Source organism: Microtus ochrogaster, linkage group LG3 (genome assembly GCF_000317375.1).
Source record: "Microtus ochrogaster isolate Prairie Vole_2 linkage group LG3, MicOch1.0, whole genome shotgun sequence".
NCBI classification, from domain to species: Eukaryota; Metazoa; Chordata; class Mammalia; order Rodentia; family Cricetidae; genus Microtus; species Microtus ochrogaster.
The window spans coordinates 32,430,924-32,443,008 of record NC_022029.1 but is presented as its reverse complement, the minus strand read 5'-3'; positions in this window follow the sequence as shown (position 1 = coordinate 32,443,008).

The window sequence follows — 12,085 nt, the reverse complement described above, 5'->3', positions numbered from 1 at the left end:
CATCTGGGCTCAGCCATCCTTCCTCAGAGATGAGGTTGAGTACAGTTGCCCCCTCACTCCACTCTCTTGCTTATTATACTTACGATGATCTGAACCAACCATTTGCTGGGTGTGTGGTGCACACCTATAGACCCAGCCCTCGAGAGGCTGAAGCTGGAGAATCGCCCCAAGTTTGAGGCCAGGTCATCCAAGTCTACCTCACACGACCCAGTCTCTACAAACGGGAGTGGAGGCGGGAGCAGGGGGAATCACGTTTATCCAAGCGTTAATGGTTCACCACCCATCGTTCCATTCAGATATTAGGTCCCATGGTGCCGATCAGTAAACACACAAGAGTAACTGGAGGTTTCTCGTCCCGCCGGGTCCCACAGCCGCTTTTAAAATACTACTCAGAGGCTTAATATTAATTACATAGTGTTTGGCCTATTAGCTCAGGCTTATTCCTAGGTAGCCCTTACAACTTCAGTTAACCCATTTCTACTAGCTTATATTTTACCAAGAGGCAGGTGGCTTGTTACCTCACGTCTTTCTTCTCCAGTGGCTGCTGGCGTCTCCCTGACTCCGCCTTTTCTCTCCCTGTCCCTCTGCTTGGATTTCCTGCCTAACTATATTCTGTCCTGCTATAGGCCAAACAAGCTTCTTTATTAACCAGTGGTAGTAAAACATATTCCCAGCATACAGAGGGGTGTCCCACATCCCACAGCATACACCAAATGAATGGAAGGATGGTATAGAAACAACACATAGGCACAGACTCTAAAGCTAAATGAAGAACTAATGCCCAGTTCTCATGTAAAGGTGTGCTGTCCAGACAACAGCTGGGGCCTGGTGTTACACACTTTATTGGAGTCTTCCCCAGGTCTCAGCACTGGGGTGTGCTGGGCCTGAGACCATGGGGCTTACTGTCTACTTGAAGAGTATGGCTTACACTGGGCTCCAGGGAGGACAAACACAGGGCTCCAGGGAGGACCACCACTGGGCTCCAGGGAGGACCACCACTGAGGAGTACTGCAGTGTGCTCCACAAACCACAGGAATACATGCCACCTGCCTAGCGAGTGTGTGGGCATGCAGGTCCCCAGGCTGCAGCTCTAGAGATTGTCACCTACACTCAGGAAGCCTTTGAGCTGGACTTGGAGGAGAGGTAAGGACTTGGTGACCAGTTCTGAGAAAAGGTATCCCTGGGTGAACAGACAGTCTTTTACCACACGGTGGCGCTGTGTCCCTTCCCCATAATGTTTTCCTTACGATGGGGCTTGGGCAGAGCCAAGTAGCCCCAGCTATTGCTTGAGATTTCATCCTCAGCTTGCAGGGCCATTTGGGCCCCTCTCTGTAGCTTTAACCATCTCCCAGCATTCCCCAAACACCACCAGGAAAAGCAGTTGTTCCCACACACTATATTAGCCAGTCAAAGACTTGAGACAGAAGCGGGTTTGAACAGGAGAGTCCCACGTCCCGAGGACCCAATTAGGAAAAAGAGACAGACGCGCCGATTTTCTTCCATCTGCCGACCATAGGATATCTCCGTGGGCACTGAAATGGCCCCCATGTGTCTTCTCACTGTACCTACCATTTGGGGAAATATCCACCCGTGGGGTTTATTTGCTTGTTTTTGTTTTTATCAGCTGTTTTATATGTGAACAACCGTGGACCCAGGCTGGGACTCAACCCTTCAAACCCAACGAAGCTTTACGCCTTTTGCACAGCCCACACCATATCTTCTAGTGAGCTTTAGCTTCATGACGAACTTGGTCTGTGATCTGAAGTTAGACCATGAAGCTGGGTAGGAAGCTTGGGGGTAGAGCACGTGCTATGGTCTGCAAGGCCTGGACCTGGAGGATGGCATGTAGGTATATGTCTATCTGAAGGCAAAAGCCACAGCTTTGTCCTCAGAGCTTCCTAGAATAGGCCCTCCCCAGGGCATCTTCAGTGCCTTAGCCTGGAAGAGGCATCAAAACCCCCGGAGAGCAGGCAGTGATGGGAAAGGGGTGAGGAACAGTACTGGGGGCTTCAGGAAGGGTGGTGGACGGCGGGGCTGCTAAGGACAGTGGCTTGATTTTGTAGCTCTACATTTCTTTAGGTCTCTGGACTGAGGGCTGATGTAGAAATTCCCCTTTGGACAGCTTTGTCCCACCCGACATTTCATTCTAAACCCAGGCCTGGTGGCCCCTGCCTGTAATCCCAGTACTTGGTATTCTGAAGGCAGGAGGATTGCTGTGAGTTTTAAACTGCTCTGGGCTACATAGTGAGTTCCAGATGGACCTAGGGTAGAGGGTGAGACCCTGTTGCAAAAAGCAAAGATAGATAAGAGATATTTTTAATTTACCAACTGGTCACATAAAAATCAGTTTAAATATTTTAAATCATTTTAAAAAGATTTGATAATCTATTTTGTGTGACTGTTTTGTTTGTATGTATGTATGTGCACCATGTGTGCGTAGTGCCTGTAGAAGTCAGAAGAGAGTGTCAGATCCCTTGGAATTTGACTTACAGATGGTTGTGAGCTACCATGTGGGTGTTGGAAACTGAACCCAGGCCCTGGGAGAGCAGTAAGTGCCCTTAATTTCTGAGCCATTGCTTCAGGCTCTTAAAATATTATTTTTCATTCAATAGGCAAAGCAAGGACATTTCCAAGATTCAGTGTTTAAAATAAATATCTCTGGTGAACTTTCTTTTCATTTTTGTACTTAATATATGAACATACAGGGCCAAGGATGTAGTTCAGTTGATAGAATTCTTTGATACCCAGTACCACGTAAAACTGGGCATGGTTGTGTCCACTTGTAATCTCAGTACTTAGATGGAGTACACAGGTGGAGGCAGAAAGATCAGGGGCTAGCGAGATGGCTCAGCAGGTAAAGATGCCCGCGATCAAGATTGAGTTTGATCCCTGGGACCCACGTGGGGAAAGAAGAGAACTGACTCCCGAAGGTTGACCTCTGACCTTCATGAGTGCACTGTGGCCTGATTTCATCCCCCCAAATAAGTAAATAAATTGTTAAAATTCAAGGTCAACCAGGAATGGTGGTGCACACCTTTAATCCCAGGAGGCAGAGGCAGTTGGATCTCTGAGTTCGAGGCCTGCCTGGTCTACAGAGCAAGTTTGTAGACAGTCAAGACTATACAGAGAAACAATCTCAAATCATCCCCCCCCCCAAAAAAAAGTTCAAGGTTATCCTTGGTGGATTCAAGGCTAGTCAGGGCTCCATGAGCTTTGTCTTAAGAAACAAACAAACAAACAAAAACAATAGGGAATAACTTTGTTCTTAGAGGAAGACTGTTCTGAGTGCCCAGCGCCTGGCTAGCCTTTGAACCATCACTGGTTGTCACGTGAGTCATGTGACCTTAGGCAGAGTGCTGTTTTTTCTCTTGGGTGTCAATTCTTCATCTGTAAAATGAAAATGCCACAGAAATGATGAGCAGGGCCAGTGAGAGGCTCCAGAGGTAACAGCTCTTGATGGGCGAGCTGGATGAGCTGAGTTTCATCCCGAAAATGCACAGCGAAGGAGCAGATTACCCCCTGAAAGGCTGTAATTTGATCTTGTCTAAGTCTGGTTTCCATTGCTGGGATGAAATGTCGTGGCCAAAGGCGACTTGGAGAAGAAAGCATTTATTTGGCTCACACTTCAGGTTATGATCTATCACTGAGGGAAGTCAGGGAAGAAACTCAAGGCAGGAACCTGGAGCCGAAACCATGGAGGAACGCTGCTTGCTGGCTCACCTACAGGCTCATGCCCATAGCCTTTTGATAGAGTTCAAACTTGCCCAGGAAACGGTGCCACTGCAGTGGGCTAGGACCCACCACGTCAATTAGTCCTGTTAATTCAGCCCCTCCCAGATGTACGCACAGACCAACTTGATAAAGACAGTTCCTCAACTGAGACTCAGGTGATTCTAGACTGTCGATTTGACAGTTAATGCTCCCTAGGACAGACATCTGCTCATGAATCCCCTTCTGCCACATCACACACACACACACCACACACTTTAAAGATGGTGGCAAGAGAACGGGCAGCTCGGCTATCAGTGCGATGTCGACCGAAGAGAACATCGTCAGGTGGTGGGATGGGAGGATCCTGCCTTCCAAGAGTTCTGCGGTTTTGTTGTGGAGCCTCCGATGTGATCACTGATGCTAGAATTAACAAAGGTGCCTAGACCAAAGGAATACAGACCATCCAATGCCATATCCACATATAGTCGTCTAAGGAACATAATAAAGGCTAAAAGTCACTAATGAACGCTGCTCTAGTGGTCAATGTCCCCATTCTCACCTGCACAAAATTTAGGCATTCATATGGATGAAAACAACATTGATGGCCAAATACAGTTCCAAACCGTTGGGAGAGGGGGCTCTGATATTTCAGCCTGCACACCAGATAACCAAGGAAAGACAGGCCAGAGGCTGTTTTGGAAAAAGGGAACGTGTCTCTCTGTCAGGTATAAGATCCTGTCTTCCAGGGAAATGTGGACTGTTTCTCATATGGGGCCAGCAGGGGGCAGCATTGTCCTCCTCACAGGACTGTGTGGGACTTCAGATGAGATCTTTGCTCCACTGCAGTCCCCATTCCCACATCCTGGACCAGAAGGGGTCAGGAGAAGGAGGGATGGCTAAGTGTCCAGGAAGAAAAGGGGCTGGAGAGAAAAAACAACACCTCTGTTCCCCATCTCAAAAGCAAAACAACAACAAATCCACATAGATCAGGTTAGGGGGTGTGTGAGCACACAAGGACCAAGGCGTGAGTACGCAGGGTGAAGGGTGACCGTGTCCTTTTCTGCCGTCGCCATGTCTCATCCCTCTGGGAGGAGGTAGTTTGGGGTCCAGAAGGCCAGGACGTACCCTCTGTTAGGGTCAGTAGTCGGACGGACCAGTGGGAGAGCCTTTATTCCTGTGTATGCAACAGGGCTGGAAATTTAATTCAGACTTCATCTGTGCAGGGGAAAAAAGAAATTTTCTTATTTATTAATTTACAACCAAACTGCCCTTTCTCCCAACCCCTCCATAATGGTTAGTGAGAAAAACAATTAAATGCTCAGTGTGTTTTAAACGTCATGGGGCCTGACAACTTAGCCTGTCCCGTGAAGCAATCTCAACTCTTACATAAAAGAGCTTAGTTCTCAGGTTACTCTCTACGGTTTTCCCCACTGACATGGTGTTAGGACGTGTGGCCAGACAAGGACAACTGAGTGACATCTGGCAAGAAGAAGGCGTTGGGGTTTGGGGTGTGGTGACTGCCGATTTCCCAGCCAGTGCTCTCACCCCTGACCACTGATATACTTGAGCTGAGTTTACATAACCCATGGTCCAGTCCCTCCCGGGCTGGTTGGAAGCCACTGGACCCGGATTCCTTGTTGCCTATGGAGTTCCCTTGCCAGACTGTTGTGCCCTTGGTTCAGCAGTCAGGCCTTGTGGGATTTGAAGCCGGCTTGTGAAAGTTGCATTTCTGAGGCTCTCCTGCCCTGCTCTGAAGCCCTGCGGTCACAGGCAGAGGCCAGGGGGGTTTGGAGCAGCTGGGAGGCTGCCGCTTTTTCCCAGAGTTCCTAGGGAAGTCAGGAGCATAGACCCATCTCCAGAGAGGACCCAGTGGGCCAGATGTGATCATTTGGCTCCCCTCCCTCCTAGTCCCTTCCCACCATCCCCCATTCCATAGACAAGAGAGGACCAAACACTTTCTTTTCTGGCCTGGGCATCTATTACATAAAACCTTATGGTCACACCCAAGGAGACAGAGGCAGGAATCCAGCGAATCCGCTCTCTAGAGAGCGGGCTATGTAACGGACTGTTTCAACTCGGTGACAAACATTGCAGCTCTTCTCTTTTGATGACAAATCCCAGTCCTATGCAGGGCTGGCTGTCTCAGGCTAGACAAGATGCAAGTCATGGGGTCCTCATCGAGGCAAAAGAAAGAAGCACACTCATAAAATCCCAGTCTTGGGTGTGCTTGAAGCGCTACCACTCTGGATAGCAGAACCCGCGGAAACAACAGGTACGTACGCTGTAGGCTTCAGCCACCAGGGGAACCCACTCCCTTGCTGACTGAGCATCTGCCCCTCCCAGGGAGGATGCAGTCAGTGTGAGCTGAGCCCACTCGGATGAGGACAGACATTCACAGAAACACAGGTATCCAGATGTGTTCACCCTCATAATCAAAGACATATAGATACCATGTACTTTTTACATCAATGGCTAGTTTTATGTCAACTTGACACAAGCTAGAGTCATCAGTGAGGAAGGAGCCTCAACTGAAAAAGAAAGCTGCCTCCATAAGATTGGTCTGTAGGACATTTTCTTAATTAGTGATCAATGGCAGAGGGCCCAGCCTATTGTAAGTGGTGCCATCCCTGGGCTGGTGGTCCTGGGTTCTGTAAGAAAACAGGCAGAGCAAGCCAGTAAGCAGCACCCCTCCATGACTTCTGTATCAGCTCCTGCCTCCAGGCTCCTGCCCTGCTTGCATTCCTGTCTTGCCGTCCATGGATGAGGAACTGTGATGAGGAAGCATAAGCTGAATGAGCCCCTTTCTCCCCAAGTTCCTTTGGTCATGGCGTTTCATCACAGCAATAGTAACCCAGACTAAGATAACCAATAAGTTTATCTGATTCTGAACCTGGGGATGTGGAGATATCAAAGCCCATGTAATAATTAGACTTAATACCTATGGGGAATTTACTACCCCATAGACGTTATATAACACTATAAAGAGATTAAGGGCTTTGATCTTGACAGCGGTGCCATGAGTTAGTGATTATTATTTACCACACTTAACAGATGGGTGAATGGACTCACTTAGCTGCCAATTCAAAGTTACGGAGTTAATAATTGGTAAAGTTGCGATGTGAGTCCAGACTGTCTAATATGAGAGGCAGCAGATGCGGCCAGTGTCCCTTTTCCACTGTCTTGCTCATAGACGCTCACGGGCAATAGGCTCAAGCAGAGTTGTCCGTGGGTGTCTTTCCTTTTGTGAGACTTAGGGCAGAGGCCAGGTCTCGGACTTCATGGACTTATGTTATGCTTTGGCCTTGGAGGACCTCAAGGCCTCTGGCCTCTTTCCCACCAATCCTCTGAGTGCTGGAGAGGTGGGGAGTGAGTGCCTTCATTTTCCATGTGTTTCTCAAGCTAGCTCATCTTCCTCACCTTTATATCAGGGCTGGGTGAGTATTCCCTAGCTGGAGTCTCTCAACTGGGCCCCACTCGGAAGTTCCTTGAGCTTCTAGAGGGTCGGGAGAGGTCTGTCCACAAAGAAAGGAGCCAGGAGGGGCTGGCAGCTGTGTACTTCCTTTGAAGTCTCGTCATGGCCCTAGCTGAGTGGTCATGGGTTTGGAAAGAGTTCAGGGAGTGAACCCTCACTAGAGGAAGGCTCCAGGGGCCTGTGCAAGCCGTGGTGCCCCATACAATCAAGGCCAGTCAGGACTGGCTCTGCTGAGGTTAGCGTCAGAGTGGTGCCTCTCTGGGAAGGGATTCACCCAAGTCACCTGAAGATCTGCAGTCTCAGGGCTTAAACCTGAGCCAGAGTCACTGTGTCAGAGAACAAGCCTCCATGGTCGGGAAGATGGAGGCATCTTAAGCATAAAAATCATGGATACTGAGGTCTTCTTATGTATCCCAGGCTGCTCTTTAGCATGGTGTCCTCCCACCTCAGCCTCCAGAGTTCTGTGGTTACAGCATTTACCACACACTTCCTGAACAACCGAGGTGTCTGGGACCACGGCTGTGGCTTGGTGCAACGCAGGAAGCACTTTTGGACTGGAGCCCCAGAACCCCAGGGCCTGTGGGTCATCGAGAGTCCTCCCACCTCTGCCTTGCATGATGCCCCCACCCCCCGACTATCCTCTCTGCTGCGCATGTGAACTTCCCTGGTGCCAACCTCCGTCCTTAGGACTTCACCTGGGTTTCCCATTGTACACTAACAGCAGCTGGCAAGGCTAACTCCATTTCTCCTTCCTTTCTCTCCGCTCCTTCTTTCCCTTTTCTCTCTCCCCACGTCTTCCTTATTTTTGCTCATGGGAAATGGGGACACAAAGGGATGAAAAGCTTTGCCGGAAGCCCCATGTTGGGTGGGGAAGAGAACGGGCTCACCCTTGGTCATGAGTCTTGGCTTTGTCCCAGCTCTGTCCTACCTGTGTGCCGACTCCAGTGGCCCCACATGCTGGAAGGAAGCACCTGTCTTGGGGGCCAGATTGTCTGTCCGTGTAGCCCTGTGGGTCTAAGGCACACGTGTGCTCCTGGCCTTGGACCCACCTTGGTTTTTCTAATCTTAGAGACGTGGCTGTTGCTGCCATCTCTTCAATTCGGTTCTCTCACCGCCCCTGACCCAATTCCTCCCCAACGAGAGACAGATTCTTCCCACCGCCGTTTTGCTAAGAGAAGACTAGAGTTTCTCAGAAGAGAGTCTTGGAAGCTGGGAGGGACAGAAAACACATCCCAGACACCCAAAAATGTGGTGGGGAGCCTGGATCTCCATGATCAGTAGACCTATTCTCATTGGGCTTCACTGTGTGGGGCTTCCCAGCTTGCACTGGGCCCTGGTTCTAGCCTGGGACCTCCAGAAGACCTGATGCCCTCTGGGCTAATCAGGCTTTGGGGTGGCCTTGGGCTTGCTTAGCTCTGCTCTGTTCCCTTACCATGGCCCAGGCCATTCAGATTTGGCCAGTGGAGTAGCGGCTGCCTGAGAAAGCAGATAGGTGGGCAGTTTAGCATGCCGCTTCATCAAGGCACCTCCCTGGTCTCCTCAGGTCACCCCTGTGCTCTGTCTGGTCTCTGTGAGTGCTCGGCTTCACTTCTGTCTGTCAAAGCCCTTTGGACACTCATGTCATCAGTTTAAGGGAGACACGGTCCTTATGTCTCCATCCTTAGGTGCCATCAATCAAGTTAACAAGCGAATCCTGATCTAACATGACATGAGCCTGGCATGGTGGCTCCCATTTAAAACTCAGCACTCAGGAGACTGAGAATGGAGTGACCCCATGAGTTTAAGGACAATGTGGGCTACACAGTGACACCCCCGTCTCAAATAAATAAATAAAAGGTCAGGGAAATGGCTCAGTGGGTGGAAGCACTTGCCACACAGGCCTGACTACTTAAATTCCATCCCAAGGACCCGCCGTGTGAGAACAGAGCCGATTCTGGAAGGTTGTCCTCTGACTGGTACATGTGTGCCATGGTGTATGTGCCTCCTAATAATAATTAATAATTTTAAAATAAAAAGGAAGCCACATGTGGTGGCACACACCAGCTCTCAGAGGCAGAGACAGGCAGATCTCTATGAATTCAAGGCCAGCCTGGTCTACATAGTGAGTGCCTGTCTAGCCAGGGCTACATAGTGAGACCATGTCTTAAACAAAGACAAAAATAAAAATAAGAAAAATGTAATAAAAGCCATAAAAGAGATAAAATTAAAATGGCATAATTGAAAATATATATAAAATGAGTTTTAGATGAAGGAAAACATATAAGACATAAAAGATGGCAGGGTTTTATTTATTACTAAGAATATAAAGGTTCTGATTATGGGCAATGGTATTTAGAGAAATACATATATATTAGCACATAGTTCTTACCTAACTTCAATTTCCTTCAGTGTTAGTAGAATTGCTAATCATGCTTTTGTAGGTAAGAATTCATAATTAGCATTCTAGTGATAGGAATGAGCCAAAGAACTAAAACTAAGATAATGCCGTATTTAAGGCTGTCTTGATTATGTGTTACTGCATAGTAAACTGCTCCCAAACTTGGTGGCTTAAAACGGCCACCTTGCAGTGGGGAAGACCAACCAACAAAGGAGATGTCTTAGAGAGCCTGTAACTCTGTATGCTAATTTTAAAGATGAGGGGTTGGAGAGATGGTTAGGTGGTTGAGAGCATCTATAGAATATTCGAGGTTGGTTTCCAGCACCCAAGTCAGGCTCCAGCTCCAGGGAATCTGATGCCCTCTTCTGGCCAATTTGGGCACCTGCACTCACTTGCGCCCAACCACATGAAGGCACACACACATACATATTATTTTAAAACATCTTTTAAAAGTGAAAAAATAACCAAGAAAAAAAAACAACAACAACAACAAAATGGAATTTGAAACCAAACCGCAACAGCCACAACTTTATTATCTCTTGTGGTGCTGGGAGTTCTGTGTGCTTATCAGGGCGTCCGCCACTGCTGTTGCTCAGGAGTCTCAGGCCGTGGTCAGGGAAGGGTGTCTGGGATCATGGGAGGCTGACTGGGCAGAAAGCAGACAGCACTGGCCCTTTCCCTCTCCCCTGGATGTCTGTGGACCGCTCTTAATGGAGCAACTGGCTTCTCCAGCAGGGTAGTTGGAAGTCTTGCAAGGTGCTCAGTACTCCCAGCCGTGTTTAGGAAGGGAGAAAGAGGAGCTGGCAGTACTCTAAAAGAGCGCTTCCAAACTTAGGCAGCTTATTTCCAGCACATTCCATTTGTTAGCGTGAGTCACAGGCCAGCTCAGACTCACTCACTGGGGAAGGAGCACACAGCACTAAAACAACGGAAGTGATCTCTCGGCCTTTCTTGGGAAGGCCAGTACCACGCGCTGGGAGTGGTGAACGGAGAGATAAAATGGACACCCACCGTGGCCTTTGCTTTGGGGGCCCTCACAAGGCAGAAACGGAGGAGCATTGAGGAGAACTTGGTTGGAGTCCTGGGATGCAGGGAGGAAACCTTCTGAGCAAAGGATGCATGCAGAGTTCATCACTGGCCGATGTGGGGCCACCGCCTTCACTGACCCGGCGGAGAAAGTCTTGTCTAAAGCGATTTCCAAGCTATGCCATGAAAGCTCCCCGTCTTCTCCTTCCCCGAGCTGACTTTGTTGGGCAGAAGAGCCGGTAACCATGAACTAAGGAAGGCACTGTTCCACTCTGGAGCGGAATTTAGGAAATCTGAGGAGGTAGCAGCGCTGTTCCAGCTGAAGGCTCTCAACGGAAGAACAGGCTTCAGGGCAAAGGCGCAAGCCTGGGTGCTGCCAGTAAATTGTGGGCTGAGAAGGAGAGGAAGCCAAGGGTGTGGCTGCAAATCCCTCGGTACTGCCTCAGTAACACTCAAGGGCAGTCTCGTAGGCCTCGTGGGCAGACAGCAAGGCTTCTGAAGACCTTGGAGATACTTTCTCAGCTCTTCCGGACAGCAGGGCTTCTAAGGACTTCAACAGGCTCCATACTGGTGGCTTAAGTCAAGATAAGCCTTAAAGTAAATAAATGGTTGCTGCTTTTGTCTAATGGAGGAAGTTAGAATGTAGCATACAAAAGCCCGCAGACGCTGGAGAAATGGCCCAGAGGTTAAGAGTATTTACTGGCCCTTTCCTAGTATCCACATCGGGTACCTCGTGGCCCTTGGTTTCTCCAGATCCAGAGGATCTAATGTCTTCTGGCCTCCTTGGCACTGCACTCATGGGCAAATGCCCCTCCACACATTTACATAGTTAAAAATTAAAGTTAATTTTTAAAAAATAAATAAAAGTTAAAAAGTGAGGGGGAGAAAAGGAAGCCCACAAAGTTTTAAAAATAATTCTACAAGTTGGACTGAAGTATAGTTCAAATAAACAGGTCTCTTGACTATAGCTATTGGTTATTTCTTATGAAAAGGAAGGACAGTTGTTCTAGTTTTGCTCTCTGACCCAAAGCAACTTGGAGAAGAAAGGGTTTGTTTGAGTCCAGTCCATCACTGAGGAAAGCCAGGACAGGAACTAGAGGAGGCCAGGAACCCGAAGTGAAGCAGGGACCATGTAGCTCGTCCCCATGGCTTGCCCAGTCTGTTTCCTTATACAACCCAGGGTCCCCTGCCCAGGGGTGGCACTATCCGTCGTAACCCATGCCTTTCCAGGTCAACTGTTAGTCAAGAAAGTGTCCTACAGGCTTGTCTGTGGGCCAGGCTGAGGGCGACAATTCCTCCAAGGAGATTCCATCTTCTGGGTCAGGTGGACAGAAAGCTAACCAGCACAGTCGTTAGGAGTTTGGAAGCAGGAAAACACTTCTGGAGAGAAGACATAGGCCTAATGAAGGAGTGGGAGGCCTATGCGGAGCTGGGTGGCAGCCTTGCTCTTCCTTTTGGGAGGTGAGCACCCGTTGCTCTCCCATTGTGCCCGCCCCACT